At 34.5% G+C, this 25,156-nt stretch overlaps 1 protein-coding gene and 1 pseudogene across 4 annotated transcripts in view; one reads left to right on the forward strand and one right to left on the reverse strand.

Moving 5' to 3' along the window:
* Window positions 1–25,156, forward strand: part of LOC145293214 (rab11 family-interacting protein 1-like) — a 228,063-nt gene that overhangs the window by 27,989 nt on the left and 174,918 nt on the right. The gene's annotated exons all lie outside the window — the stretch shown is intronic.
* Window positions 8,213–8,421, reverse strand: LOC145293561 (U2 spliceosomal RNA; annotated as a pseudogene).

The following is a 25,156-nucleotide window of genomic DNA, read 5'->3' on the forward strand; positions in this document are numbered from 1 at the left end:
AGTATAGGGTTAGTTGTGTCCTCTAATTATCAACCAACTGTTGCTAAAAAGAGAAAAGCACTGGAAATGTTTCTTATAATGTATCAATATTGAATTGTTCTCATGAAACACAAATCGAAATAGTGATAGTTATTTGGCGCTTATAAGAAACAGGTATCAGGGATTTTGGTGTATCAGATGTTTTTACAGTGAACTTAACTTTCAAGAAACAAATTGGTATGCAATGACATAGGCTAAGAATCTTAGACAAAATATATTCAAATGAAAAAAAATGTTGAACACTTATAACTTTGTATGGACTCTCAAAAACATTTGTAAAAAATGTGTAAACAAATGTAAAAAAAAATGATCCGCTCTACTTGATGACATCAAGCATAGTAATATTTTAGTGAAGAAAATATGAAAATGATGTTCAGTGATTAGTTTGGATGAATGAGAAAATGTAATTGTTTGATGCATAAAAATAACTCATTTGCTGTATTTAATATTAAGCAGCAAAATATAGTGATTTGAATATTTAGGAAAACATCAAACCAGATTATGTAAAAAAAAAAAGATGAAATTAGAAAATATATATTTTATGCTTATGAGTTTTGCCAATTAAAATTTTGTGGCAGAAATTGGGTGATTACCAAGTAATTTTATTTTGGTAAAATTCTTAAATTATTTCAATGTTTATTATAATTTCTTATTAGTGACTTGTTATCATCAAAATCCGCCCCAAAGAGTGTCCTTTCTTTTATTAGGTATCAGAATAGGTATCCAGATTTCTACTTCTATACAAATGTGATATTGTAGTACAGTAAATGTCAAATTGTTTTTCAAGTATTAGTTTGTAACGTTTGTACTGACTTCATCAGATGTCATGTAAGAAACTGAATTCTATGTAAGAAGACTTTATCTGAAGTGTTTTTATTTTGGTAGATCATGTGTGATTACACTGTAGTAATTGCGCTGATAGCATGTTAACTACAAATGACAAAAGATAAATCAATTTCTGATTCAGCTACACAATATAAACTAAAGGAAATCAAATTTGCAAAATAAAAGAAAAATGTAGTTATGGGTTAGTTTGGAGTTAGAATAAAAAGCCAACAAAACAGTTAGTTTATATTGTGTAGACTGTTTAATTAACTTTGTTCATTTCTGATAGTATTGAGAGTGGTCAATGAAAATCTTAATTTCTGACAAAATACTGTAATTTTCTTGGATACCCATTCGTAAAAAGTACCTTTTTTGTGAAAAAAAAAAACACTCCCCAGATCACCTTCACCACCTAAAACACAAAAACAAAAATATCTTTATTCTTCAAATATTGTGGTTGACTGGAGGACGGGCTGAGCACTCCCAAAAAGGTAGGAGCCGGGGAACTTCTCCTCCCAGAAAGGGGGCCCGGGAAGGCTTCCCTGTCCCCATATTTTTTTTTTTTTTGTGTAAGGTTGATCTCTTTCGGAATGGAGTAAGCGGAACCGACAGGGGGGGGGGGTCAATCAACCATACAAAAGGATATCTATCTCTTAGTTGAAAGAGGGAAGGTCTCCCTGTCCTCCCATACCCCTTCTGAGAGAAGTTTCCCCAGCTCTCAGCTTTGGGGTGGGGGGGGTAGGAGGGATTAGCCCGCCCTCAAGGCAAATAGTCTGACTGTCTGCCTTATATAAAAAGGCGATTTTAGCTGGTCAGGTGGTATGACCTGCATTGACTATTTTTCCTCCACCTGTTGACCTTCCTTAATATTTATTTTTAATAATAAACACATTTTATTTTAATATTAATATTTATTTGTAATAATAAACACATTATATTATTTTAAATATTAATATTTATTTTTAATAATAAACACATATTATTTTAAATATTAATATTTATTTATAATAATAAACACATTTTATTCTACTTTAAATATTAATATTTATTTTTAATAATAAAAACAATTTTATTTGAATATTAATATGTATTTTTAATAATAAACTCATTTTTATTTTAATAATTATTTTTAATACTAACTCATTTTATTATTGTAAATGTTAATATTTATTTTTAATAATTATTGTTATTTAATAATAATATCTTCTATTTTTTTACTGTTTATGTCTAACTTTTATCGACTTTTTCTTTTTTAATAGCATATTCTTTAAATGAATAGAAAAATAATTTCCCAAATTTTAGACCCCGGTTATTTGGCTGATAGTCGATAAAAATGATTAAAAGAGAGATTCATGAACATTAACGTTGTCATATAAAAAGAAAATGCTAATAAGAAGTGTTTTTAATCAATGTAACATATTTATTCAACTCTGTCATATATTTGTTTGATGACAACTTTTTCGAATCTGTGTACAGTAAAAACGATATACTTACATAGGATTTTGAAAGCATTTAAACTGTCGAAGAGTTTTATTATAAATAAAAGAGTTTAGTTTGTTGAACTTAATGGACTTTTTTGTTGTATCTATTAACTGTTTATTCTTTTTATCAAACAAAAAGAGAATTTTTATATTGACATGTGATGGACTGTTTTTCTAACATCGAAATTTTAAAATTAGTTTTATTTAAAAAAAAAAAAAAACTCGCCATTAGTGGACGGTCAAAAGACAAATATATAACAAATAAATGTTAGGAAAGGCAAGAAAACTGGTTTCATTCAATAATTACAAGAAACCTTCTCTACCACCTATAGCAATGGCCAACAACTCTTTAGCTGAGAGTACGTCTTTCAAGCTCCTTGGCCTAACGTTCACAAGAAACATGAGCTGGAACAATTACATCGAGGGCATTGCCAGGGCCGCTGCGAGGAAGGTGGGCTCTCTCTACCGTGCTAGAAAACTTCTAACACCCGAAAGTATCATGTACCTCTATAAGGCCACTATTCGCCCATGTATGGAGTATTGCTGTCATATTTGGGCCGGTGCATCGGCTACTAGTCTCTCGCTCCTTGACAGGGTTCAAAAGAGAGTCGCAAATCTGATAGGCCCTAAACTGGCATCAAAACTTCAGCCTCTGTCCCATCGTCGAAACGTTGCATCCCTCTGCCTGTTCTACAAGTATTATAATGGTGAATGCTCTGAAGAACTGCAAGCACTTGTGCCCCCACGACGTGAACACCCTCGACAGACCCGACAAGCTACACAATCCCACCCCCACACTGTAGAGATCCCTAGATGTAAAAGATCCTTCTACTCCAGTAGTTTCTTCCCCAGAACTGCTAGACTTTGGAATTCCATTCCAGGTCACTGCTTCCCCAACTGTACTGACATGCATAAGTTCAAGTGCAACGTGAACCAACATCTCGCTGCCCTAATCCCTACATAGTACCCCAGTAGATGTTTCCCTTGATAGTAGCCCCCTACATTAAAGTGGCAATGTGCCTTGTTTGGGGTGAAAATGTAATAAAAAAAAAAAAAAAAAAAAAAAAAAAAAAAAAAACTGGATATATTTTTTGTGTTTTTATTCAATGTAACATATTTATTCAGCTCGAAAAACATACAGTGTATACCGATGTATTCGAAAAATGCCACCAGTTGTTTACATAGCCATTTGCCGGAAGTGACGGTTTTTTTTTATATAAGTTTTATTCAAACAGGCTTTAAGTTCAAATTAAAACAACACCGTCTTTTTTTACGGTCCCGATAAATACAAAAAAATTTATCGGGACCGTAAAAAAAGACGGTGTTGTTTTTTTAATTGAATTCTACACTTTTTCAACAAACTGTTAGACATAATGGACTACCCCCCAAAAAAAACTGCGAATAAAATATATAAAACTCGTAATTTCTGTTTTTAAAGTGGGTTGTTTATTTTCCTTATGAAATATACTTCCAAAATAAACTATTACAGTCGTTTAAAACATAATAGAAGTATTATTTTTTATTTTTTAAAAACAATGTTTACAAAATGTCTAAGCGCGTTTCTTCCGGCCGGCTGCGAATAGCATAAATAAATAACTGTTGCCAGAATTTATCGCATTTTTATTTTTTAATAGCATTTTCTTAAAACGAATAGAAAAATAATTTCCCATGAAAAAAAAAAAAAGAAAATGCTATTAAATATAATAAAAATTACTGAGATAAAAATATAAAAAATACGTACGTAACATCAAAAACACACCGACTGGTTTTAAAGAGAAAGTGGGTGTAGAGAGAGAGAGAGAGAGAGAGAGAGGGAGGGAAGAGAAAGCGGTGTATAGTGAATTTTGTTCCTTTTCGAAGCAGCACAAAAATTAAGTGTTTCCATAGTAACCAAACCGGTGCACAGTGAAGTTTTTTTAAACGAATAGAAAAATAGAAAGAGGGTGATAGAGAAAGTGAGAGAGAGAGAGAGAGAGAGAGAGTAAGTGTGAGAGAGAGAGACGGTGTTGGTTTTACTCCTCCCCCCCCTTCCAGCTTAAGAGGTATGAGGTCACGTGGTAATATACAAAATGGCTAATTATTTTACATTACATAAATATTACGATATTTTTATAATCGTCTAATATTTTGAAAGGTGAATTTTTTTATTCCCGTACATTTTTTCCTGACATTTTTCGTTAAAACTCTTGTATAAATAATATTTTTAACCAGGTAATAACGATGGAAACATTGGCATAAAGTAAAAAAAAAGATATAACTGAGCCGAAGAGAAAAATGCAAAAGTATCGGAGAAAGATTTTTTTATTAACAATTGTTCGCCATTAGTGGACGTTGACGTCACGTCACGTGACATGACTAAGCTTTTTTTTTTTTACGTATGAATTACATTGGATCATTCAAGAATTACGTAATAAAAAGCATTACAATGACAGTTTTTTTTGGGACCCCCTTGGAGATAACTGATACGTTTACCCCTTTCTCCTCGTCCGTTTGACGTGAAATTTCGATATTTGTCATCCGGGACACGGGGCTTCGATATGATACCAAATTTATCAAGTCTGGTTGTGTCTTTCAAAAGTTTTAGCGTTACATACAAACATACAAACTCACAGACATTTGGGATTTATATATATAGAAGAAGATGATGAAAAAAAAAAAGTATTTCTGGAAGAAAGCTATCCTTAAATTGCCCTACAATTAAATTAAAATTACAATTAAATTAAATTAAAAATGTATAGATAAATATAAATCTAATGATAATCTGATATAGTAGAAGTTGCTTTTTGAGAATGCATTCTGGAATAGTGGATCTGAAGTGCATATAAATATTGAGTTATATAAGTTAAATGAATTTATGTAAGTGAATGTGTTTATGGAATGTAGCATTGGCTTTGTTATTTGTTTAACTCTTGGATACACAATATTTGCTGTTATACCTTCTACTGCTAATATATGTAAACATTGTGGGAGACTTACCTGTGAACACCCTACATAAAACTGCCCATGGCTAAAGCAAGGTGAAGCTAAGCTGAGACCAATTACTGCTAAGGAATGTCCTTGTGACTTGTTTATTGTCATGGCAAAACAATTTAATTGGAAACTGAAGCTTTTTAAAATGAATTGCAAAATCTGATGAAATAATGGGTATTTGGGGAATGAATGTCAATTTGTCCTTAGCCACACCAGTTAATATGACGGCGTCTTTCTCATTAGATTGCAAGTATTTTACATCATGATCTTGGAGCAACATAACTGGGCATTCAGCATTCAGCTTGAATTCGTGTGGTGGTATACAAGGTAATTCTAATGAATTTAAAAATTCTATATGGTGCATAAAAGGAGACACTAACTTTCAAAGACACCGGAAGTTGTCATCTGCGTCTCTCAATTGAGGTATGTAAGCACAGAATCGATACAATTTTAAAATATAATCTGTTTATTTTTTCCCCACCTTATAATAAAAATATATAAACTTTATCAATTATTTTTATTTTTTTCAACATATCTTTTCAAATAGCTATGTTTAATTAAGTTAATGTTATATATATATATATAAATATTAACTTAATTAAACATAGTTATTTGAAAAGATATATGATTTAAAAAAATTTTAATAATCGATAAAAGAAGTTCACATATTTTATATATTTTTATAAATTTAAAAAAATTTTGTTACTATATTTTTTCAAACATTTTTACTTTTGTTTTTTTAAATATAGTTTTTTTTTGTTTTTTTTTTAAATAACAGTTTCGGCAATATCATCTACTAGATTCATATTTATTTTTTGTTTGAATTTAGTGGGTTTCTTTTTGGGTTTTTTTTAAACATGTGAAATATTCACATTTTTAAACTGTTAAACTATTTTCTGTTGCCTGTTCACCTTTTTTAAACTGATAAAAATTAAAAAACATGTGACACGTTTTATTTATTTTTTTTTCATGTTTCTGTAAATATCTATATAGTTTGACAAAATATATAACATTAACTTAAAGTTATTTGAAAAGATATGTGATAAAAAATAATTGTTAAAGTTTATGTATTTCATATTTTTATTATAGGGGGCGGTAAAAAAAATAAATATAAAATATAATTGAAAATTGTATCGATTCTGTGCTTCCATACCTCGATTGAAAGACGCGGGTGCCAACTTCCGGTGTGTTTGAAAGTTAGACTCTCCCTTTATTCTCAATTACCAAAAATTCCATATGGTATTATATAGCATGATCATCATCGAAAGTAGAATCTAGAGAACTGAAAGTTTGTTTCTCACCTGGAACTTTAAGCAGTTGTTGATTGACGTTTATCGTGTCATTTTTAGGAGTTAGAATTGTTCATTGAGGATTCACATAGCATTCAGCTATATCTGGGTAAACTTTCTTACTAAGTTCTGTGAATGATGAAACCATAGATCCAATACCTGTAGTAATAATCTTGCAATGTTTGGTTGCTGGAATCTTAGCATCACCAATTTTTAGTAATATGGAAGCAAACTCACCAGCCATTAGATCATTATCAAGATGGATTTTGTTTTGAGGAAATGTGTTGATGAAATGATCCCCCGCCCTACAACAAAGCAATAAAATTGTTGGTACTTATACGGAGAAGGTACCTTAATCTGTGCTTTTATCTTACAATTAAACATTATTATAAAGTAGATAGAAATGTTTATGTATCCGGTAAAGACATGTAAGAAACTATACCCCCCCCCAAAGAGAGGAACTGAAAAACCGATTGTATTAAATTTTAGTGATAATGAGTATTAAATTACAAACGTTAAATTATTGGGAAAACCTATTATATTATTATTACCCTTCTCCCCCCCCCCACCTCGAAGAGATAAAACACTTTCAAATTATGGCACAATAAGTTCAGGTTCTGATATGAAATAACAGTTTGTAATTTGTTTAAGATGGACACACATGTTTGTATTTTTCTTAATCTGAACACAACACAATCGAAAGTGGAAGTGCATGAACCCCCTTCCCAAACAAATAGAATAATTTCATATTATGATTGAATTAGTTCCGTTCCTGATTTGATTAAATGACAGTAATCTATAATATAAATCTCACCTGTCTGTTTAAATGTATGTATGCATATATGTACGTATGTATGTATGTATGTATGTTCATATGTCTTCCTAAAACTTTCGACAAAGTCAACAGATGTTCACGAGATCAATATCGTTTTGAAGCTTGACCGCTCGGACGACAAATATCGAAAAATTGGCTAAAAACATTAATTCCTTCGCCCTCAACTGGCCACTTTTCTACAGGAAGGAGTTGCTTTTTTTGCCGATATTTTCGAAAATCATTCCCTCTTTTCGATTGTCTAGCCTTAATTTAAACCTACATCACTTCCAATTTGGCGCTGGGCATGACAGCAAACACGTCATGTTTTTTTTTTTTTTTTTTTTTTTTTTTTCCCCACGTTTTTTTCCTTCTTTGCTGTACGGATTTGAGACTGCCTGCATATTACCATTTTTTTTTGCTCAACACACACATCCAAACACCCGGGAGACGCCGGGCAACCAGGCTAGTAAATTATGTAATTAGAAATTGTCATGTGTTGTTGAAAGTGAGAAAATGAACAATAAAATCGGTCCTTTTATGTAACAATTGTAATGAAGTTTCTCTCCCTATACCCCCCCACACAAAAACAAGGCCGATAGCCATTAGTCGCGTGCTCTCGTATAATGAATGAATGCATGAATGTAGGATTGACATGAAATTCTTAAAGATAAACTAAAATGACCGAAAAATGGACTGAAATGACTTAAATAAAAAGTAAATGATTTAGAATGACTTTAATGAACTTAAGGATGAATTGAATGACCTTAAGAATGACTTGAATGCTTAAAAAATAACTGGAATCCTTCAAAAACAACTTGAATGATCTGGAGAATGACTTGAATGGCTTTGAGACTGACTGGTTGTAAAGAAGATGATCATTTTACATTAAATAAATAGGAAAAGTGATCCCCCACTTTATATCACAAAGTTACAAACATAAGTACAGCATGTAGTAAGAACAGATACTACACTTTGATCTTGGTCAAAAGGCCAAGAAAAGGGTATTTATTTGCTCCCCCACCGAGCAAATTAGGCACAAGGCCGATTTTTAATGTGAGGAGTGAAGGGGAAATGGGGACCAACTCCCCGAGGAGTAGGGGAGCTGGATAGTGACAATTGGTATGAAGGGTTGCCCCTACATTGACCAAGGTCTTATATCTGGGGCTGCCCCCACATATGGTCTTTGCTTGCAGTATCTGCCGGAACAGATACTACACTTTGATCTTTATATTTAATTTATTTTGTTTAAAGAAAAAATTACAATTAAAAAAATTCCAATTACACTTTGATCTTGGCCAAAAGGCCAAGAAAAGCTTAAAAAGCTTAGAACAGCATTTATTAACAACAGACCTTTGATCTTAACCAAAAAGGCCAAGCACAAAAGTGTTACGGACAGACCGACCAATGGACCGACGGAGTGACTTACTAATTATTAGGAAAACTGAGCAATCTAACAGCTTTGAAAATGTACATATTATGCAGCCCTCACTACGGGCTAAATAGAACATTTAAAAATTATGATAGAAACAGTTAAATTAAATGTGATACTAATGTTGTTTGCGAATAGTTAAATGCCCATTTCCCTGGAAGATGGATGGGTTGTTGCAGTTCGCACAAATGGCAGGCCGAAAGCTCTGACTTAATGCCATTTTTTTTTTTTAATTCTTTTTTTCTTGCGTTCACCCCCAAACAAGGCATATCGCCACTTGGATATAAAGGCCTCTATTTGGGACCATGCCTAGAAAAGATTAACAAGATGTTTGTTTACATCGCATTTGAACCTCTGCATATCGGTACAGCCAGGAAAGCAGGTAGTAGGAAGGGAATTCCAAAGTAAAGCTGTTTGAGGGAAGAAATTATTAGAATAGAAAACTTTTCTGACATTTAGGAACCTCAACAGTGAAGGGGTGAGATTTTGTTATGAAGTGGGTTTGTCTAGGATATGTTAGTCAAGGGGGCACAAGTGCAACAAAGCACATTCCATTAAAATATTTGTAAAACAGGCACAGAAATGCAACATTGTGGCAATGGGACAGGGGTTGAAGCTAAGTTGACAAAGTGGGATATATTAGATTGGAAACTCTTTTTTGAACCCTATCCAAGAGGGAAAGGCTAGTGATTGGTGATTGGTGCACGAGCTCAGATGTTACAACAATACTCCATACATGGGCAAATGGTGGCCTTGTAGAGGTACAGGATACTCTCAGGTGTGAGTAGTCTTCTAGCTCGATAGAGAGACCCACCTTCTTTGCAGCAGCTTTCGCAATGATCTCTATGTATTTGTTCCAGTTCATATTGCCTGCAAATGTTAGGCTGAGGAGTTTAAAGGAAGAATTCTCAGGTAGTGTGTTATTTGTCATGGATATAGGCGGTTGGAGAGGCATCTTGTAATTGTTAAAGGAGAGCAACTTAATCTTATTAGCATTAAATGTTACCATCCATTTGTGGCCTCATTCCACTACGATCTGGAGGTCATTTTCTAAAGATTCTGCCATTGTGTCAGATTTGTGTACATTCGTTCTTCCCTCATGCATGTTAGAGAGCATTGTATCATCAGCAAATATACCCAACTCTGACACAATATTATCAAAGAGGTCATTTATGAATATCGGGGAATAATAATGGTCCAAGGATCGACCCCACATTAATGTTATGCTGCTTGGATGTAAGTCTATCAATGACAATCTGGATAGTCCTATTGTCTGAGAAGGATCTAATTATATTTAGTGTATGTCCGGTTATACCGTAGCATTTAATTTTCATTAACAGCCCTTCATGCCAGACTTTGTTGAAGGCCTTGGATATATCAAGGGCTACAGCACTGGCTTTCACTCACCTTATTCAATGCATGGTAAATGCGTTCAGAGATGACTGTTAAAATATCTGCAGTAGAACGACCTTGCCTGAATCCATACGGTTTGTCAAAAGATTTGCTTTTGCAAGGTGGTGAACTAGTGCTTGATTAATTAAGGTCTCAAAGATTTTAGTGGAGAGAAGGAGGAGACTAATAGGGTGATAATTAAGAGGGCCAGAATTCTCGTACTCTGGTACCATAGAGGCCGTCTTCCAGCTATTAGGGAAGCAAAATTCAGCAAAGCATTTATTGTAGAGCTTCGAAAGTATGGGGAATAGCTCAGTTGAGCATTTCTTAATTACTATAGCAGGGATGAGATCGGGCCCACACACCTTGGAGATGTCTAAATTTTTTTTATATCACGGACGTGAGTAGAGGTGATTTTACATCATTTAGTGTGGCTTCAGTCCGCTTAGGGAAATTTGGGAGGGAGTTGCTTGTTGGCTCTGTGGAATTGGAGCTAGACAAGTAGTTCCGCCTTCTCGGTTGCTGTGCATGCGACCTTGTAGCTGTTGGATAGTGGAGGAATTGATTGCCCTTTATTCATTACACTATTATAGATTTTTCAGAAATCACAAGTTTTTATCTGGTATGATTCTATGTGTTCTCTGATTATTTCATCATGCTTTCTTTTGGCTGTCGCCATTTCTCTCATATAAAGTTTTCTTATTTACTGAAATTATATATATATATATATATATATATATATATATATATATATATTAGGAATATTCTACATTGGATATTTTTTTTGTTTGATTTTAGTCCGACAGGCCTGCAGCAAGCGTCGAGAGACTTTATTTGAAGAAAGCTACATATATTAGTCCAGCGGGGGTGGGGGGCAGTTTATTTTTCTAGGATCTAACAGTTGGCTTTAGGTGGTCTTCATAAATAGATGGATTCATTTGCAAGTCTGTTGTTCAGCAGACAAAAAAAGAAAAAACTTTGCTACTTGTTTTAAACCGAAATGGATAATTCTTCTTTTACAATACTGACCAAGACCATGCAATTGGCGCTGTAAGCAGTGTTGGAATCAAGTAACGACTTTGGACCAGCACAACGAGTGGTTGATCACAGCCTGTGTACTAAATGCAAACAGACGTATGTTCGTAGTTTGATCATCAGACAGTACTATTAAACTTTGTCTGATAACAATTGAAATCTCTATCGGTTGACAATATTAATTTATTCAGTTTTTCCTGAATCGTTGATATAGTTTGATTTGAACTTTTGAAAAACTTTCAGAAACTGGAGAAAATTGAAAAGACGAGTTAGAATAAAGTTTTCCAAACTCCCATGGATTGTAGTTTTAGCTTGCAAGAAAGTAAGTTCAAAACCTGATTGCAATAGATCCGATCTAATTTCATAAAAAACCCAAATCGTTTGATCCTACGTAATTCTCAGTTTTCACCTATATTTTTTGGATGAGAAAATTCTGGGGGGGAAAAAAAACACGATCAACGTGAAAAACCAAAAAAAAAAAAAAAACCTTAACTGTATAACCAGTTGTATTTACCTGATTACTGTGAGAGGGTGTGTGATAAAAAACGATTTTTTTTTATAATTATCTTACTGGTTTTGCTAGCTTGTTATCACTTTACAAAATTGTCTATTTGAAATACTTGAAACCAAAATTTCAAATAATAAACAATTCATTCATAACTTATATTACTTGTATTGATCGAACTATTGTTCTCATGAGTTTTATTTGTGCAATGTTTCGGTTGGATTGTCCCCCGACCGTCCTCAGGCATGCTGGTTGTTGTTTGGAAAACAGCAACTAACATACCTGAGGATGGCCAAAAGATAAACCGACTAAAACGTTGCATAAATAACACTCAAGATGAGAACAATATTCTGATCAATACAAGTAATATAAACAATGAGCCCTTATCTAAAAAAAATTCAGAACTGTATTCATAACTTGTTATAAACACAAAACAAAACCTTTCACATTTATTCATACAGATAGATAAGCATCTAAAATTTGGTAATTTCTGTACAAATATAAAAAAAAGAAAAAGAAAGCTGTTTAGTTCTCTCCTAATGCAAGAACTCCCACACCAGGGTCGGAAAGTGGAATTGAGAAGTCAGTGAGGAGAGGGACTCTGACCTACAAAAAGTACCTAGCGATTAGCAATAAACTAACACCTTAAAGAGAGATGGCAAGGCCTGGGAGGGTGGACCTCTTGGAATTGCACAGAACTAACCTCCCATCGCAAAATCAACAAGGACCGGATCATTACTGGAATGGTCTAATTGGTCCCCCGATAAAAGGAAGGTGGACCTGTAAATTCACCCTCATCCATTCATCTGTCCACACTTTTTTCAATAACTACACCTTGGAATTTTTTGAAATTTTGCACAAATATTAAACATGATATGAGTAAAAAAAGTAACAGACCGAGTTTTCCAGGAAAACTCCGGTTACCCCCACCCATCCCACTAGGGGTGCCTTTCGGGTTAAAATAGCTAAAATTGACACTTTTGTATTTATTGACTGGGTTCAAAAACAGCCTACAGAAAATGGACTCTGATTTATGAAGGTATAATAGGTTATGAAAAGGAAGGGTTGTAAAGAGATAGCTTCGAATTTGGGGGTATCAAAACCAAAGCAAAATATGATGAAAGTAAAAATAAAATTGATAAACCCCATAATTTATTATACCATACCTGTTCACACTGAAACACTTATCACAATATTCTGTGGATCTATATTAAAAAAACTTGTTAAACTTTGTGACATATTTCCATTCTATGGAGGTCATGCGCGAACGAACACCCCCATAATTTTATTATACCATATTTCTTCAAACTGAAACATAATTATCAAAGTATACTTACGCAGATAGATATGAAAAGTCTTTATTAAAGTTTGTGCCTATTTCCATTCTATGGAGGCCAGGCGCGAAAGCAGACCCCACAATTTTATTATACGATCCCTATTTAAGTTAAAACATACTTATCAAAGTATTCTTATTAACATCTATATCAAAAACACTTGTAAACGTTTTTTTTTATTTTAATTTTTTAATTTCCATACTTTATGGACCAGGCGCGAACGCAGACCCCACAATTTTAATGAACTACCGTTCTGCCAGATCAAAATACCCATTCCTGTGTCTCGATACATCTTCTGTCATAAAATGTAATCAGCTTTTTAAAATAGCCAACCATGTAGGAGCCTATTCGTGACCAGACACACACACACACATTCAGCTTTATATAATAGACATATACACACATGCATACATTTTTTGGCAATTTTATAAGTTCCAAATCTCAGAATTTAACAAATGAAGGCTTGTTGGAAAGGTAATGACCTGAATTGTATAGGGGGCTATCTATGTGACATTGGCTCCTAAGGTCACGCATTAAGAGGATCATCCAGAGCTTATTTTTTGCACTTTTTTTGCAACCATAAAATTTTTCATAGTTTTTTTTTTTTCTAGTTTTGCATATGAATTACAAAATATCTAATATTTCCCCAAAACCTCTGTCTTTGATGGAAGAGGGACTAAAACTTGCTGCTATGGCTTCAAATGATCTGAAGTAGCGGTAAGGGGAAACTTGATTCCAAATATTTCTCATATGTTATATCTCCCCTTTTAGGTTTTCATGCATAAGGATTATTTGATACCGGAGATATTCATAATCGTATCCTATTTCCAAAAGAGTGGAGATATAACATATGAGAAATATTTAGAATTAAGTCTCCCCTTGCTGTTTTTTCAGATCATTTGAAACCATTACAGCAAGCTTTAGTCTCCCCTGTATCAAGGCTAGACGTTTTGGGAAATATATATATATGAGAGAGAGAAAGGTAGCTTGCTTGAAGCATTGTTGGTAAATATATATGGAGGAATATAAGAAGGCTATAGCAATGCAGGCAACTGGCTGTTGTATCGGTGTGACGGATAAACCAAAATAGCCAAATGAAAGAAGGTCTTTTTTGTTTTTGTTATTTTTTTTATCTTCTATATATCCATTTCTTTTTCAAGATAATCACATTAAAACAGTATCAAACAATAAGTTCACGTTTACTAATTTGTATTGTGATTATCTTGAAAAATAAATGGATATACGAAAAAAAAAAAAAAAAAAACAATTAACAAGTACAAATAAGGTCTTCTTTCGTTTGTTCATTTTTGTTCATAGATCACACTAATACAACAGCCGGTTCCCTCCATTGCTATAGTCGTCTTGTACTCCTGTATATATAGGTAACCCGACGTTGCCTGGGATTGAATGATTATCAACAAATGTTTCACACTCCCATATTTTTATTGTCATCGAAATCAATGAAAGAACCCATTTTTCAATCAAATTGATTCATTGCTTGCTCTAATCGAGGATCCATCGTGCTGCACCTGGATGAAGCTTCACATGCCTTCCCGCAGTGACTTTGTCCACAATACATTATAGTCTACATTGCACTGTAGAGAACCTACTGTTGATTTTATAAAATTACTTTTCTATATAATGGCTTGCATTAAAGTCTAAAATGCAAAAGTCAGATATCATGCTTCAGTTTTGCTCTAAACAGAAACTTTCATTTCGAACACACCTTTGTCATATTAAAGAACCTTAAAAATTTTATGTCAAGCCTTTCGGCTTGTGTGATAATAAAAATTCTCAAATGCACTTGTGATGTTAAGCTGTGTAAGATGTTAACTTTGGTCAAAATCGCCTGTTTCTTCTTTCATTGGATTATTTCTATTATCGATTATTGATACTTATCAAAGACATTCCAACACAAAATCTATCTAGGAACACACACACATATATATATATATATATATATATATATATATATATATATATATAAATTGAAGACTTTTGCAAAATCAGTTTATGCAAGTGCGAAGTCTATTTCTATTTAACAACTTTAGTTAATGCCTTTTTTATTTTATTATTTCTTTTTTTTTCATTCTTATATAAATGAATTCTCTTTTGTCCTTATAAAGTTTTTAGAAGTCGGATTATGTAGGTGCTAAGTCTGCGATAGGTTAAAGTTATTTTTTTTTTTTTTTAATTTTTTTTTTCCTTCCGGGAATGTAAACTGCATACTTTATTTTTATTTTTTGCATTTTTTTAATTTAAAGCTTCTTTAGACTATATACACACACACATGCACACACATTTTTAGTTATTATTGCAAATGCCAAAAACTGGAATAAATCCACACTTATAAATTATATGATGCAGTTGACGTCATGTTCTGAGCAAAACCGAATGGCCAGTTAGTTATATCTGGCTCAAATTCTGCACAAGTGCCATATATATATATATATATATATATATATATATATGAGGGGCGTGCAATAAGTAATGCCCCTGACCCACTTCCCATAGCAGTAGAGCAACAAAACTTGGCACAGTTATTAGTCTTTCTCTACATAGGAACCCCCCCAGAGTTATGCATTTCTCCCATTGTTTGATGCAGCTCTGGAGACCGTTTTTGTAGAGCACCCCAGGTTGGTGCTCCAACCACGATGTGACTTCAGAAATCAAGGCTGCATCTTCTGGGAAACGCTTTCCTTTCAAAAACAACTTCATGGCTGGGAAGAGGTGAAAGTCAGAGGGTGCAAGATCAGGAGAGTAGGGAGGATTGGGTGGAATTTTATAACAACATGCCCGTGCTTCTGATATGGTGACATGCAAGTTGTGGACCGGAGCGTTGTCCTGCAGGAGGAGGGTACCTTTGCTGATCTTGCCCCGCCTCTTGATTTTGATAGCTTCCCTTAATATCCTCAAAAGTAAAGTATAATTGGCTCCTGTAATTGTGGTACCCTTTGCCAGGAAATCTGTCATCACTACTCCGTCCTGGTCCCAGAAGACCGTGAGCATGCCCTTGCCAGCGGAGGGCTGCACCCTTGCCTTCTTTGGAGGTGATGAGTCTAAGTGCTTCCACTGCATTGACTGGGCTTTGGTCCCTGGATCATAGTGATGGACCCAAGTTTCATCCTGTGTAATCAGTCTTTTGAAAAACTTTGACTCATCTTCTTGGCACATCTCCAAATTCATCCTCGAGCACTCGACGCGTTCTCGCTTCTGGAATGGTGTGAGCAACCTGGGAATCCATCTGGCAGACACCTTATGCATATGCAAATGGTCATGAATGATAGTTTCCACAGATCCTGTACTAATTTTTACATCTTGGGCTATTTGACGAATAGTAATGTGCCAATCTTCCAAAATGGCAGCCTCAACTTGACGGACAGATGCCTCATCAATAGCAGAAGGGGGGGGCGACCAGGTCAGGGAGCTGTTTCTACAGACTTCCGGCCATGTTTGAATTCATGATGTCAGCGTTTTACAAGGTCATATGATGGGGCATTATCACTATAAGTTTCTTTCTTTTCATCAAAAGTCTCCTGTGGTGTGCGACCTTTCAAATACAAAAACCGGATCACTGCTCGACATTCAACAGGCTCCATTTCACACTTAACACAGTTCAAACACCTGTAAAACAGAAACCACAAGTAGTTCAGAGCTGTAATTTGCCACATAACTCGTAGAGATATAACTCATTGCACATGCAAAATTTCAGCTAGATCAGACAACTGGAAGTGGGTCAGGGGCATTACTTATTGCACGCCCCTTGTGTATATATATTATATATATATATATATATATATATATAATGGTGAGCCAAAAGTAGAAAATGTTTGTCGAAGCGTAAGAGGCAGACTTTAAAACTGTGTAAATCAAGATGGAAAACAGTTTGAGCACTTGCGTTGATAAATGACATTTAATTTTCATTAATATAAATGTCTTATTACATATAGTTGCATGTATATGTGATCTGGAAATGTTTTTTTACTATCCACCTACTTTAGGCTCACCCTGTGTGTGTGTGTATATATATATATATATATATATATATATATATATGAACTTCTCAGCGTCAGTACAGAGTTGAACCTCAATTTATATTGAAGTAAAAAGCAACTAAGTGTTTATTAATTCACTCTTCTGACGATTAGAAACGGCAGTAATAGTTCTACATATACATGATCGCTAAATGTTTCTTACTGTCCATCTACTTTTGGCTCACCTTGTTAAGGTAATATTTTTATGAATAAATATTAACAATTATTTTTATTACTACAGATACTAGTTTTTCAAGCCTATGCAATTATTTACAGTCAGGAGATTTTAACCGAGTCAAAAGTCGATCTTTACTCTGTAGGCTAATATTCTACCTTCAAACTACCAGCAATTAGCACAGAAATTGAGGGAAATTAAGTTCCTATAAATTCCATGTCAGGAGACATGAATAGTAAACGGCTAGACAGTATTCATTGACAGCAAGTCGGAATATATATATATATATATATATATATATATATATATATATATATACACACACACACAATTTTAGAGTCAAGAGTCCATCAATACAATGTTTTATTTACTACCGTACGTATGCAAGACAAAAAAAAACTGCCAATCCTCATGTGCTGTTGCCTCCAAATTTATATGCATATAAGCTCTACCACCAATATTGAGCACTCACCCCTATAATTATACCAACTAATAAAACTTTGAGTGTGCTTGCAAACCATATCTAATCCTGCATAAGGATGTGTACTCATTCCTGTTTATTTTATACCTATATATATATATATATTTATTTTTCTTTTTATACAAAAAATAAAAATGGTCTTTAAACTAAAAATAGTTATTTCCTTCCACGTGTTAACGAAAGATATGACTCGCCAGACTACACACACACACACACACGCATAGACCATGTGTTTATATATTCTCCTTCTTGTCTTTCAATTCAAACTCTACTGAAATTGATATGTTTATCAATGTTTTTGTTCCTATGTGTGTTCTATGTTTGGGAGTCGGTGCATCTCCTATCTGTATTGTTTACATTGTTGTATCTGAACGAATTCCTTTCCTCTTTTCCTACGAGTTGTTTGCTCTGGATGTTTTGTTTTTTTTTCTCTTTCCATTTCACCCTCCCTTATATAACGGACTGTGTGGGGAGGGCTTAATAGTGATTGTTTGCTACTGCTCTTCTCCATTTATTTGCTCTTTCTTTATCCGGTTCTCTATATCACTACCCCCCCATATATATATATATATACACATGCATGTACACACACACACACATATATATACGCACACATACACACGCTCACACATACGCACACATCGCACACATGCACATAAATGCACACACATGCACATGTCACACACATGCGTGCACATACATGCACAAGCACATGCATGCATATACATGCATGCATACTCATATATATATACACACATATATACACACATACACATGCACACACACACACATATATATATATACATATATGCACAAACATACACACACTCAGACGTTTTGATATATTTTAATAGTCTGCTTTCCAAAAGATAACGTATACAATATAAAAAAAAAAGGTGCTCTCTGAATTTTTGTAGATGAGGCTTAAAAATGTATATTATTTGGATTGTTAGGAATACTTTTCTCATCTTGGGTGTTATTCTCATGATGTTTTGGTTGATGTAACCTCCGACCTTCATCAGATATTTCTTGACAATGGTTCTTATTAATGAATGGTGTAAAGAATTTTTTTTTTTTTTATAACGAAAATGGGTGATGCATTTCTGAAACTCTACTTGACGCTTTTTCTGTTTCATAACTGCATCAAACATTTTGAATTCTGATGACCAAGTTCTGTTGGGAGGGGGACAAAACCATTCTTTCCACCATTCACCAATAAGAGCCATTTTCAAGATACACCTGAAGAAGGTCGGAGGTTATGTTAGCTGAAACATTGTGAGACTGGCACCCAAGATGAGAACAATAGTCTGTACAATCCAAAAAAGACACACACACACACACACACACACACACACACACATATATATATACACACATTTTTAGTCCTTGTCTCAAAAATTTAGAAAATTTTAAATCAGCATGGACTCAAATTAATACGGAAGTGTTACGCCTTTTTCGTTTTATAAAGACATTTTGAATTCGAACGACAATGTTTCATTGCAAAAAAAAAACAAAAAACAAAAAAAACATTTTATTTCACCATTCATTGCTAAGATAAACCTAACAAAATTCAAAGGTTACATTGGCTGGAACATTGTAAAAATAACACCGAAGATGAGAACAGTAGTCTGAATGATCCATATAATACATTAAAAAAAACGGACATTCGAATGAAAAAAGGTTAAGGTTAGGGTTACTTTAATTTATTTTATTTTCATTAAATAGTAACTCAGCAGTATATTTTGGCATATCCTCATACCAAGTTATTTCTTTTTTGTTTTTTTGTCACCATATTCTGTTTAACGTCATTTTTTTACATGCTGGCATGTGTTGGACGGCTTCCAAACCCACCTAACTCTGGCTCTGTAATTATCGTTCTTTCTTTCAGCACCGTCCTTATCATTTTCAATGTTTTTCTTGAATTCCCCCCCCCCCGTGAACTGAACCTGCTACTATGACTAATTTACTAATCCAAGTAAGCTCATCCATTCTTTCAGCATGGCCAAACCATCAAAGTCTCCTGTTCTTCAAACATCTACCTATACTTTTCAAATTTAATTTTTCTTTGAGGACATCAGATTTAAAACTTCATTTAAAAGTCGTTACACATCCAGCATATCATTCTCATGTTATTTCTCTCCATTCAATGCATATCCTCAACCATCACTAGCCGTGTTTCAGTTCCATGCATTCTCAAATTGCTTTGCATACACATACCAGATAGATTCGCTCTTGGTTGACAGTGGTAATGCTCTGCTAGTTGGTAATGACAGAAGTATTGTGAACTTAGTCCATCCTTTTATAAATTTTGCAATTGCACAAGCACCAGATCCTTTGTTTTTCAATGGTATCACAAAGTGTTGTTGCTCAGAAGGGTCACTAAAGAAGTCATGGACACGGATATGGGTTTGAAAGATAAATATTTTTTTGAGAACAAAACAGAATATACAGAGAACAACAATCGTAGCACTTAACGCCAATATAGTATATTTTATGGGAGTTACAACCGATCTATTTATTAATCTGTTAGTTAAGTTAAAAATGATATTTCCATTACTAAACAGGTAGATTGAATTGGAATATGTATTCTTGTTTAATTATATACTACAAAGTACATGAACTCCATCATCTCCACCACCACCATCCGACCTGAGTCGGTACCTTTCGGTCTATTTATCATTCAAACACGGTAGTGTTTGAATATATGGTTGTTAGTTTTACTCATTTAGAACTGCTTTAAAACTTCACTGCTCACTCATTTTGTGACCAAATTTCAAACAATCTTTACAGTTCATAGATCACCTTCTCAGCTATATTTTGAAATAAAAAAAAAAATGTCAATTTTCGTTCAGTAGAACAAGTTATAATAAAATAACTGTGTTAAAAAATTCTTAAAATCTGTAAAGAACGGTGAGATGTTCTTTTTTTATTGGCTGTTGGTTACCATAGCAATCAAATCTGTCATGCCACCTCAAATCGGCTGGGAACAGCAGAGGTGATGACGTAACAGGATATAAAAAAAAACTGTTGCTAATAATTCACTGCTGTTCCGATCTATTGCTCAGCGTTAGTCGCTAAGAATTTACAGGTAACAAGTGAAACAGAGAGAAAATTTTATTTCAAAGTAAAGCCTGAAAAATCATGGATTACATAGAAAAATGTGAGCATGAAAAGTAATATGGTTAAGATTAAACATAGAAAAGTAAAAGGACTAGTTGTTAAAACTGGAAAAGAAAAGGGCAAGATATTCTAGTTAAAAATATAATAAATTTATGACTTTAAATATTGCAGTATTAAGAATTGATTATATAGTGTTGAATTGAATTTTTAATAAAATTCTTAATGCAGCAATATTTTAACTTTACTGATACGAAAAACTCGTAGAATGTGAGGACTACTAAACTTCATACTTAAAAAAAACAAAACTATTTTTAACGTATGATACGGTCGGTAATCATCGTTAATAGAAATTCGTGCAAAGATAGGTTCGTATTAAGCTTCATGTCCCAATTACTCGCTGTTCTCATTTTGGAAATTACGTAACATTAAAAATGACAAAATAAAATAATTTAGACGAATGGAAATATCTTAAATTTATTAGTTTATTGTACTGTTGAGTCGCTGTCTATCAAGATCCAGAAGCCACTCGAGGATAAGGCTTAATAGTTTTGTCAAGTAGAGGATAGGAGACCATGATCGAAAATTAGCAAAATTTGATTATTTAAGAGGACGGCTCGACAAGAATTTCTTAACATTGGACTTGAAAACAACCACGTTGTAGTCAGATGGGAAGCAACCTTGTAGTATTGTGTTCCACAAATTTTGCTATGGGAAGTTCCGTTTGGTTTTAGGTACACAGACAGAAAAGAAAAATAAATATTTGCAGTGTTTATAGGAAGACGAGCTTTTTGCCGTGAATGTTTTACAGGGGAAACCAGAGATTGGAGCTCGGTCGAGCGCCTGCCATGCAAATAACGACAGAACAGAGAGAGACTAGCACCGTCTCTTCTATGAGAAGGTTTGGTAGAAAAAGAAATTATTTAAAAATTTGTATTTTAATTACAGAATTTAATAAAATCCGTGAGGAAAAATAAAAAATGACAAGAAAGCTGTTCACAAATACTCAAACATAAAAATATAAGAAATTCTTATAACGTCCGTTTTTCTTTTCTTTTTTTTTCTGTAAATCGGAGATCTCGTTAAATTTATCTTTAACGGTCCCAGTGATACTCTACCACTTTCGACTTGCAGATATTCCTGCAACTGCAATCTTGATCTCGATGGATTCCGATTATGAATTGGTGAATACCGACTCGCACCCCATATCCTATAAGTAGTGACTCCGCCGTGAGACCCCCCCCCCACACACACACACAAATAATTAAATATTTTAGGTTGTTTTAAAAGTTTATCTAGAAGCAAAAGTGAATCGAAGAAAAAATCAAGCCAAGAAATAATTTCACACCGACTATATCTCCCCCTCCTCAACTAGTTTTTATCCATTCTTGGCATTTCCTCTGACAACTTAGGGACTGCCATGACAGCATCAGACTGTCGGGATGAAGTAAGGTCCAGTCCTAATAGGCACACTTTTTCAAGCATCGTCTCCTCGTTTTGTCAGGAGTTGGGTTATTGCCGATTGCTTGAGGCACCTCTGTTGGGGAATGCCGACAGTTCATTCCTGGCTATTTTTGTATTCTACTAGACTGGAGAGCTGGCTTTCTTATATCATCTGTTCTTGTATTTTTTTTTTTTTTTTTACCAGGTGGTCACCACTTATCAAGGCCCGGAAGCCACTCGGGGATAAGGGTTATTGCGTGTACAGTACGTTATTGCTGAGATTTGATAAAGTGTCTTAAGTGGGCGGTTCACCAGGAATTTGTTTATGTTGGACTTGAAGATATCCAGGTTGTAGTAGTCAGGTGGGGAAACAGGCAGATGGAACAGTTCCCCAGGCGTACACTTCTAAGAAAGAAGCTTTGTTCATGGAATCTACGTTTTGGTTTTGGCACAGATAAAGATTGGGGAAAAATTTTGACTGGTTTCAGCTAGACGGGTGCTCCTCATGAAAGATTGGCGAGGGAGGGGACCAGAAATTGGAGCTCAGACGAGCACTTGCCATGGGAGTAACGATAAAACAAAGACAGGCTCGCAACGTCTCTCCTGTGGACGTACTTAGCTTTTATATAGATAGAGAATTGCATCAGCAATGAGATATCTTCTGGAGCGGTAGAAGGATCCTACCATTTTTCCAGCGATCTTGGCAATAGACTTGATGTACGTGTTCCATTTCAGGTCAGGAGTAAAGGCCAAGCCCAGAAGCTTATCAAAACATGGAGCTCCCCCTTGTCGAGAACCATCCATTTCAATTGATGCCAGATGGGGATCAGAGCGTTGATGATGTAAAGATAGGAGCTTGGTTTTAGATGCATTAAAAGTAACCAGCCACCTCTTCCCTCACTGTACCACGCGCTCGAGATCGGAGGAGAGAGAATCAGAGAGAACTTTGTCATTTACGGCCTTTGATGTGTTGCCAAAGATGGTCGTGTCATCAGCATAGATGTCAACGAATGATTTAAGTATGTGTTTTTGGAGATCATTGATGTAGATTAGGAAGATAGTTGGGCCCAGGATGGACCCTCTGAGGGACTCCAGCATTAATACTGCGGACCTCTGATTTCTGCCCATCAACCACTACTCTTATGAGCCCATCAGAGAGAAATGATTTAATGATCGAGAAAACATTTCCAGTATTTGTATTGGGAAGATAGTAAATAACCAGCTTATGAGAGAGAAAAAGAGAGGAAAGTAGACGGGGGGGGGGTGACAAACAAAAAGAGACAAAAAAACATGGAGACACTTGATTCATCTATGTTGTCATTAAAATGAGCCGGCTGTCCTCCTCAACGTCTGTTCATGTTATTTCGCTTTCTTTTCCACCTGACAAAGAACAGTTCTCGTTTTCTTTTATGACATCTTTAAAATAAAAGCGTTTTGTAATACAGTATACACATGCGCACAAGTTGAATTATGAAGGCCAAATCGTTGGGCAAATAATGGAGAGGGTGGGCTGAATTAAACATCACTAATAATTGTGCGTGGTTGAAGGATTGGAAGGAAAAAAGTTTGTATTTGTTTCAGGAATTGCAATATTTTTTTATTTTATTTTATCTATTACTAAATGTGTGTAGATCAACGTTTTTTTGTTTTTGTTTGTTTTTTGTTTTGTTTTTTTTTCTTTAAGATTTCCTTTTCTTACATACATACATAAAGCAAAATACATATATTTTAGTTCTGGGATTGAGTTAAGTTTTTTCGGCGAGGGGGGGGGGTTGTACTAATTAAACGTAATTCATAATTAACCCTTCCAACCCTGCACGGCCAATATACTGGCTCTAATAACATAGCTAAAAAGACGACACGGCAGATATATTGGCCTTCTAATAATACGTTATCAAATAATTCTGTTAATCGTTTATCGTCTTTTTAGTTTATCATTACTTTATTGGGTCAGGGTCCAAAGGGTTAACTGAACAAGCTACCCATTTTATGTTTTAGAATTTTTGAGATGAGGATTGATAATTTGGATTGCTTGGATTTCTATTCTCATCTTGAGTGTTATTCGCACGTTTCGGCAAATGTAAGCTCCAAACCTTTTTTTCAGGTGTATCTTGTTGAACTCTGGAATCTGTACGGAATTACAAATGAAACCTTTTATGTAATCCATTGTAGTAGCATGCTCCCATTCTAGTACTTCACCTGCGGGACTTGCAGAAAATCCTAGTGTAATTTTGGGGAGCTTTAAACCTATTATTTTTAGATGTACAATCTTATGACTATAAATGACTATAATTTTTTTTTTTTTTTTTTGCTTTAAGCATAATCCAAAATTGTTTTGTAAACTTTTACAACTATATCCGGCAAAGACACAACTGTTCTCGCCAGATTACCGAAGTTAAGCAACAATGAGACTGGCCAGTACCAGATGGGTGACCATTTGGGAAGCCTAGGCGCTGTATGTACCATGCCGAGCCGTAGAAATTTCCAGGCTGATATCTGGGGACGCGTTTAACTCACGGGGGGGGGGGGGGTAAACCCCTGAATCAGGACGGAAAGCAACAGGAAACTGCCCTCTTTACTCGTCTTCCCGAGATTACCATGGCTTTACAATTTGAAGAGTCATGGGGTCGGCGCTGCTATTAAAACAGCAGGGTTACTGTATGCCTGCATACCTATAATTAGTAATTGTTCCCCCCCCCTCTACATTCTGAGAAGTTATTTGTTTAAAAGTTCATGGGTTAAAAGACCTAATATCATATGCCATTTCAAACATTTGATTAGGGTCAAATTATA

Source organism: Euprymna scolopes, chromosome 14 (assembly GCF_053919585.1).
Source record: "Euprymna scolopes isolate OS-2025 chromosome 14, ASM5391958v1, whole genome shotgun sequence".
Classification (NCBI taxonomy): domain Eukaryota; kingdom Metazoa; phylum Mollusca; class Cephalopoda; order Sepiida; family Sepiolidae; genus Euprymna; species Euprymna scolopes.